The 7,850-nt window shown below is 43.7% G+C and overlaps 1 long non-coding RNA gene across 1 annotated transcript; it reads right to left on the bottom strand.

Moving 5' to 3' along the window:
• Positions 1–244: 244 nt before the first annotated feature.
• Positions 245–4,027, bottom strand: LOC122465532. The gene is made up of 3 exons (XR_006290449.1): positions 3,793–4,027; positions 2,179–2,301; positions 245–1,232 (listed from the first exon to the last, which is right to left on the bottom strand). It is a non-coding gene; the product is annotated as an uncharacterized LOC122465532 (long non-coding RNA).
• Between the last annotated feature and the right edge of the window lie 3,823 nt (positions 4,028–7,850).

Genomic DNA, 7,850 nt, shown 5'->3' with positions numbered 1-7,850 from the left:
GGAGCAAAGCGTTCGGGTGCGGGTGCAGGCTCTGGGGTAGGGCCAAAAATGAGGGGTTCAGGGTGTGGGAGGGGACTCAGAGCCGGGACAGAGAGCTGGGGTGCGGGAGGGGGTGTGTGGTGCAGGCTCCAGGAGGGAGTTTGGCTCCGCATGGCTCCCGGAAGTGGCCAGCATGTTCAACTCCTAGGTGGAAGCGCCAGGGGGCTCTGTGTGCTGCCCGTGCCTGCGGACACCACCCCCACACCTCCCACTGACTGCAGCTCCCAGCCAATGGGAGCTGTGGAGCCAGCATACAAGGCAGGGGCAGCGTGCAGAGCCTCCCTGGCCCCTGCACCTGGGAGCCGGACATTATGGCTGCTTCCAGGATTCGTACAGAGCCAGAGCCAGAGCAGGCAGGGAGCCTGCCTTAGCCCCACTGTACCTCTGACAAGACTTTTAACTGCCCAGTCAGTGGTGCTGACTGGAGCCGCCAGGGTCCCTTTTCGAGTGGGAGTTCCGGTCGAAAACTGGACACCTGGCAACCCTGGTAGCAAAGAGTTCAACAAACCGTCTCTCAGCCTTTACCAGGGTTTTTCAGCCCTGCCTCTGGGCTCTTTAAATTCAGCCCTTCACTCTGGCTTTTAAACAAGCCTTGTTCCCTTCTCTGGGCTTAGACCACTTCTGTGGAGGAACCCAGGCCCATCCAGGTACCCTCAGAAGCCATGTTCTGTTCACTTCCATTAATTCCCTGAGTGTCTTCCCACCTGGCATCTTTATCTTCACCCCCTTAACCTTAGGGTTCAAGTTCTCAGATCCTCTCTCTTCCAGCTTTAGCAAATGCAGCCAGTTGCGCTCCTGTGGCCAGAGCAGCACACCCTTTCCCACTCCTCTGTTTCCAGCCAGGAACAGACCTGCTAAGGCCCTGCAGCTCCTTTTATCTCAGCCTTATGGGCTCTGATTGGCTGCTTCCCTGCAGCCTCTCTAGGCAGGCTTGGAGGACCCACCTTCACTGCTCCTTTGCTGGGGCAGGGTGTGGTAGGACTGTGGGGCTTCCAGCAGTGGGCCACAAAGGGCTTTGTTATACCCAGTCGCAGAATGGCAAAGCAAACATCCTTATTTTTTAGATATTTCATCATCATCTTTGTTGCTGAGCAGGTGCAGTAAGTGTTGTTGGGGCCTCTAGGCACCACAAAGATCAGGACACTGTTGTGCTGGGCTCTGGGCTACATACACATAGCAAGGCTGTGTCTACACTAAGAAAGAAAAAAGGTGTATTTTAATACATTAATTAACCCACGTTAAAATCTTAGTGTAGACAAGACAGTTGTAGCTTTAACATATTAGCTGTTAAAGAAAAACCCTGGGTGAGAAGAGAGAGTCCTTACCCAGAACAGCTTACAGTTTACATAGATACGACAAAGTATGGGAGGGAAAACAGAAGCAGAGGTGAAGGTGCCTTACTAAAGGTCACATAGAGGATGGCAGGCCAGGAATAGAACCCAACTCCCAGACCATCACTGGATCCATCAGGGAATGCATAGTTTCTGCTGGGTTTATGTGTATTGCTAAATATAGGCATTATCAATAGTTTGTGCATAACAATGTCAGTTTTAAATTACAAAAATTAAATCCACTGTATACATTTTTACTACATGTGTCTCATGCCTTGAAAGCTGCCCTCATTTCCTGTCCATCATTTTAGAAAGGAGTGCAAATCTGTGCTTGGATACACTTTAAAAAAGTGTGTGTGAAATGTAAATATGCAATTTCGTGTTCCTTTAGCCACACACTTCATCCTAACAAATCTGCAGTTTGTCCAGACAGAGCCCCCAGAAAGCTAACATTTCAATAGCATCACTGGAGTACATTCATTTGCTAACGGGGGATGTGTAGGCTGAAGGAGCTATGCACCAAATACAAATCCAGTTTTAGGCATAACTGCAGGAAGAAAAACTACTCTGATTTACAGTAACTCAATAGCTAGTAATTAATCCTGCTCTCATTAGAGACAAGGGGATTTCAGATACCACAGCGATGAGCACAGTATTAATAGATACAGAAGTGCTAGTTAGATTACTTATCCACTCATTGTTATTTAATGTCCAGTGTCTTTAATATCCCTGGTGGATATTATTAGAAAATCTGTTAAAAAAAAAAAAGCCAGAATCACGATCCTAGCAAAACAATGCAGAGCCATACCTTCCTTCCTTTCTTTCTTTCCAAGCCCAGCTCACTGGAGACACAAAGAGTTTAGCATACAATCCACTGCAAAATGGGCCATCTTGTTTAAACTTACAACTCAAGAGCTGTTTCAATCCATCTCTAGTGAGATAAAGAGACAGAACAGAGTCAGAGTCTAAAAGTTCCCTAGGTGTGCCCCCCAACCCAAAGAGGATGCATCTGTAACCAGAGTCACAGAGGGTAGAGTTGGCCCAAAGGAGGGTCCTTCATATAGCTGATCCCTCAAAACATTTTTTGTTTTCTTTTGTTGTTGTTTTTCAAATACCAGGGAAGGGATATTTGGCTACGCCCTATATACAGGTTACCTGGGCCTGGGACCACTCAACAGCTGCTCTGAAGAGCACTGTTCTTTGCTCACTCTCCAAGCCATACACATGGCCAAGCTTTTCAGAAATGAGTTGTTTTGGGTACCTAATTTGACACACCTTAAAGCAACCAGATTTTCAGCAGCCCCATGTTTAGCTCTCTCTGAAAATCAGGCCCCTTCATGGAGTCTCAAGCTGGTTACCCCAAAAAACTGAGGCACCCAAAATCATTAACCCCTTCTGAAGATTTTGGCCAAATCCCTCCCCCTAGCGTTAGACTAAGTTTTTGTGTACACATACACTTATTTTTAATTGAAATTAGTCTTCCACCTTTCTCAGGGTTACCTGAGTCAACCTAAATAGCCGCGCCGGCATTGAAGTATGGTACCACATCTATCCACCTTCAGCAACCCAGCCATCCCCTTTTCTCATAGCAGCAGTATAACAAGGGTGCACACACATGCATCTTCAAAATACAGAAAAGAGGGAGTAGAGTGAGAATAGACAAGCTGCTACTTCACTTTCCAGATGGAGCTAGGTGGTGACAACAGCACAAGAAAGCATTGGAAAGGCTAATTTCCATCCAGATTTACCTAGGAAGTGTCACACAGATGGAAGGGAGGTGATCAACATGCAACTGCATTTCAAAATGTTACCCTGATTGTTAGGCAGGATCAGGATTGGATCAGGCTCTGAACTGAAAGCTGATCTGTTGCATCTCTCTCCCCTGCCCCCAATCGAACTAATAGTCTGTCTCCTGGGTATGCGATCAGCTCCTTCCACTAGGGCAGCAAACTGTCCATTTAATTATCTCCCTTTATCACACTGACATTTGTTTCCTTTTTCATCAGCCTATGATAAAGCCATGGAACAAGCTCAGAAAATACATAAGGCTTTTAAATGAGCCAAGAGAGCTACTCCTAACAATAATGATAATATTACCAATAACAACATAAGTGAGCTTCAGCATGAGCTATAAGGTGCTGTGGATCTTTCTACCTTAAAAATTAAATAGCTGAATGCAGAACCCCCCTGCCCCCAACTCCTCCCAATGAATGACAGTTGGCAGGTTGCTTGGCTTACAAAAGGACAAGCATATTTCTGTCTTATCTGTCAAACTGCTTTTCTCAATCGTGATCCTCTAAGGACAAAATCCTGCAGGGTACAAAATGTAGTGTTAGTTGTTTAAACCAGCCATTTGGGTGTCTTATGGGAGGAATATAAATGCTCTAGGCTAGCAGGAAATAAAGTTAATTTAATTACTCACCTGTGCCCTAGTGTGCCATATCTATGTGCATCAGATACTAAGCACCCTCAACTCCCATAGACACAGTGCAAATTCAGGACGTTTAGCTCCACGGAAGATCAGTCCCTAAATAGCCAAGGAGACAGGGCTTTGTTCTTTTTCATCAGACAGGCTATCAGCTCCGTTTGAGTGCCAGCATGCTTCTTCCTAGACTCTTACAGGTACAGCCATTCCCAGGTCTTAGGAGATCATTGCTGCTGAAAGAAAGAGATATGGGAAATATTGAGTGTCAGCACAGGAACACAGACACTTGAGTGGCCATGCCTGAATAACATAGCATCCTCAGAGGGATATCCAGTCATTTGCAGAGATAAATTAAGTAAGATGAGCTGCTTACTGAAGTTTTAAACTTCCAACCAATGTTATTTATTTCCAAGACCTGAGAGAGTGACTTTTGCATTTTTTCCCTCAAGTGTTTGCAGTGATATGCTTCACTTGCTGCACAGCGTTTAGGCCAGAATTTTTCAGAGGTGGATGCTTAAAGTTAGGCACCTAAAGCCATGCTCAGGCACCTAAATAAACAGCTACTGGTACTAACTACTATCAGATACAGGCTACTGGAGCAGATGAACCACTGGTCTTATCCAGTATGGCTACTTTCATGTTTTTGTGATTTTCAGAGGTACCAAACACCTTCTCACTATAATAAAAATCAGTGGAAGTGGTGAGTATTCAGCACCTCTGAAAATCAGGGCACTTCAATGAGACCCTCAACATGAATTTAAGTGCATAGCTTTTGGGCCCTCCATCTAAAAAAAATCTGATAAATAACTGGCACAAGGATTATATCCCTGTTTCTTTAATTTCAAGTCACCAGAAAATAATGGTTGAAGAATGTCGTAATTTGTGCAGAGCTATTCATCTGAATTAACTTCTTGAATTATACATGCTAAGATAATGGCAATCAAAGCTTATGTTTTAGGTGCGAATTCACCTACACCCTACACTATTGGCAGGAAGTGTCATACATTACCTGCCATTTTCAGCTGTTGGCCTCTTCTGGAAACAGAGGAGAAGATTTATCGAACCAATGGTTGATCCAGCGTGGCAAGTCCAATGTTATTCTATTAAAAGCCCAGTAGAGCAGATCCAAAAGAATAACAACTGACTTCCAGTTCCAACCCTTGTGTTGGTGGAAAGAGAAAGAGATGGAGGGTGAAATCCTGACCAAATTGAAGTCAATGGCAAAGCTCCTATTGGCTTCAGTGGGGCCAGGATTTTACCCAGGGTCTTTTGGAAGGATGGAGCCAGCCACGGGACACACAAAGACCCATACACTTTGCACAATATGTAGTTGCTGGAACAATGGCTATGGAATTGGCTCAGTCAGGAAGCCTACCACCTTGTCTTCAGATCAGGAATTGAGAACAGTAGGTAAGAAGCAAAGAGGTAAATAATCTGTTGAAGGGGACCAGAGGCAAAGCGTCCACTGTGATGTCTAGAATTTTCATCAAAGGGACAGATTCTGTGTGACTATCTAGGACTGAAAGACATCATAGAGAGGCTCCTCCAAATGACACTATAGGGGCTGATCTATAGGCAGTGATGTAGTCAGAATCCGTTACAAATCCATAGAGAATCTACAATTATACACAAAGCTAAGGACAATGTAGTGAAAATGCAGTTCTGTTTAACATCCCTTTGCTTGGGAATGCAACTGGGTTTGCAATGTCTTTATATTTTGTATTATTTGCCACCCTAAGAATAATAATTCATCCCATGGAAACTGCATGGGGACTATTAGGAAGGCAGAAGGGAATACCACCAGCTAGAATTTGGCCAGGTCACCAGAGTTAATCATCTCTACTTTTGTTAAAAGTACCAGAGAACTTTTAATGGCCGTGAATGATCAGGTCCTTGATTTTTTATCTGACTCAAGACAGCACCGGCCCCGATCGGTGTGTTGGGACTTTGGCTCACCACTGACTGTGGGGAGGTAGTCACCTACTGAGTCACCAACACAGCTTCCTGCAGCACCTGGGTTTGCCATGGAGGTCTCCCATCCAAGAACCGAGCTGTCCCATGTTTGGCATGAATAGCCTGTGACACAATGACAGCAGAAGGTGGTAGGTGCACACTCCAAAGCCACAAGAATAGTGTTCTACTTTCAGTACCATTCCCTTCTTCCGAAAGACAGGGGGGCTGCTCTGGGAAAACAAATCCCAGAAAGCTCCATGCTATATAGTCTGTGCACTATATTCTCTTATACTGTTCATGCTCATAAGTCATCTTCCTTTTTACCCTCCCATGGAGTAGCAGGCAAAGTCAGGGGAAAGTGACATGCTCCCTGCACCCAGCTGATCCTGGCTGCTGGAACAGTGTCTGTTGACCATTAGCAGACTTTAACGGTGGGGACTGGGTTGGTGCCCAGCACTTAGGAGGAGTTTTAAGCCACCTGTGCCCCACTTTCCTCTAGGCTTCTGCTAAACACAGTTAAGCCACTCTGTGTGTCTGTAAGAGAAGAAATGTCACATTGTATCAATTTAGCAAACTTTCCTATGTAGTCATTTGAATGGTGCATTATCTAGGACATACTATGGAAATCTTATATTTCTGGATGTCTCTAATCAAATGAATCTAGCACCTGCCTCCAATAACAGGGTATGATGTGGGGAAATGCTAGCATAGAGAGGCTATCGTTATCCTATCAGTTTGGGGTTGTTTATGTTATGGAATAAAAGGGACATAGTTACATTTATGCGGACAATCACTAATGCAGGCTAGATCTAAATAAAAACATGAACATCTCAGTGACTGGAGTATAAAAAACAACTCATCTTTGAAAAAGGCACCACTTTGGGAAAATGGGAATGAGAAAGACTATTCTTAGCTTGGTATTGTAATTAGTGCCTGATTCTGATCTCTTGCTATTTTTACATTGGGGCTAACTTCATTGATTTGCTCCTAATTTACACTGGTGTGAGGATTACCTGCATCAGAACCATTAATTTATTTGTAATCCTGGACTGCAATTTATTTGTGCAATTCCTAGAAATGAGGAAGCCGCAGAAGTATTCAAGCTGTAAACTGTCAATAGTATATAGTACTGGATTTAATAAATGATAAATCAAGCCTTCAGAACATGTATAAGGAGGTGAAAATACAGTTCCTGGCTGGGAGTTAGTGAGCATTTACGTTGGGTAGCAAGAGAAGGGCACAGAAAAAACAAAGGCATTTAATGTGTAAAGAACGATGTAGAAAGATGGTTTGATTGCCAATGAAACCCATGGAGGCAAGAGGGAAAAAATGATCCGGATAAATTCATTTGGATTTTGACCCAAGGATGGTTCTTAAATTTGAAAAAGAGTGTGTGATATTTAGGCACTGAGGACCAATTTTTCAAAAGATGCCTCTAAGTTTTGGACTCCTCCATTTTAGGGTTCCCTGAAGTAGAGCTCTGAAAATATCTGCTTTGTATTCGCAGACCATGTTTGCGGATCACGGATCAGATGCGGATACAAATTTTGTATCCCCGCAGGGCTCTACTCCAAAGCTGTGGTCTGTGCATGCAGACTGGTCAGCTAGATATCATGCTGCTTGATTTGCAAGCACAAATGATACTGGCATGCACAAACAAGAGGTCTCAAGCACCCGAAAATATAGGCCTCAATAGTTGGTCTCACAAATTAGAGGCCAGACTTAGTCCACTTTGAAAATTTAGCCTCTAAAAGTTTATTCCTTACCAGCTTCCAATATCAAACTAATTTTTAAGACATTTAGTCCCTGTAATGGCAATATTGTGCCATATCCAGTATTGCAAATAGATATTAAATGCATTTCCAGGAAGTTGGTTCTCACCTGGAATAAGATATTTTCTTATAGCTTGGATACAAATATCAGAACCATCTATAGATAAGAGAGGGCTCATATCTGAAGCCATAAATATCGTTCAAGTTTCTCTTTCCCCCCACCCCCAGTCTAACAGTCAAAGAACTCACACAGAAGAGAATATTATCTGCCTGCAGTAGCTCTTGTTTAAATAAATTAGCTGATTGAGATTAGACTACATTGCATTTTTA

This window comes from Chelonia mydas, chromosome 4, assembly GCF_015237465.2.
Source record: "Chelonia mydas isolate rCheMyd1 chromosome 4, rCheMyd1.pri.v2, whole genome shotgun sequence".
Classification (NCBI taxonomy): domain Eukaryota; kingdom Metazoa; phylum Chordata; order Testudines; family Cheloniidae; genus Chelonia; species Chelonia mydas.
Note: the sequence above shows the minus strand (reverse complement) of the source record. Positions and strands in the feature narration are given on the sequence as shown.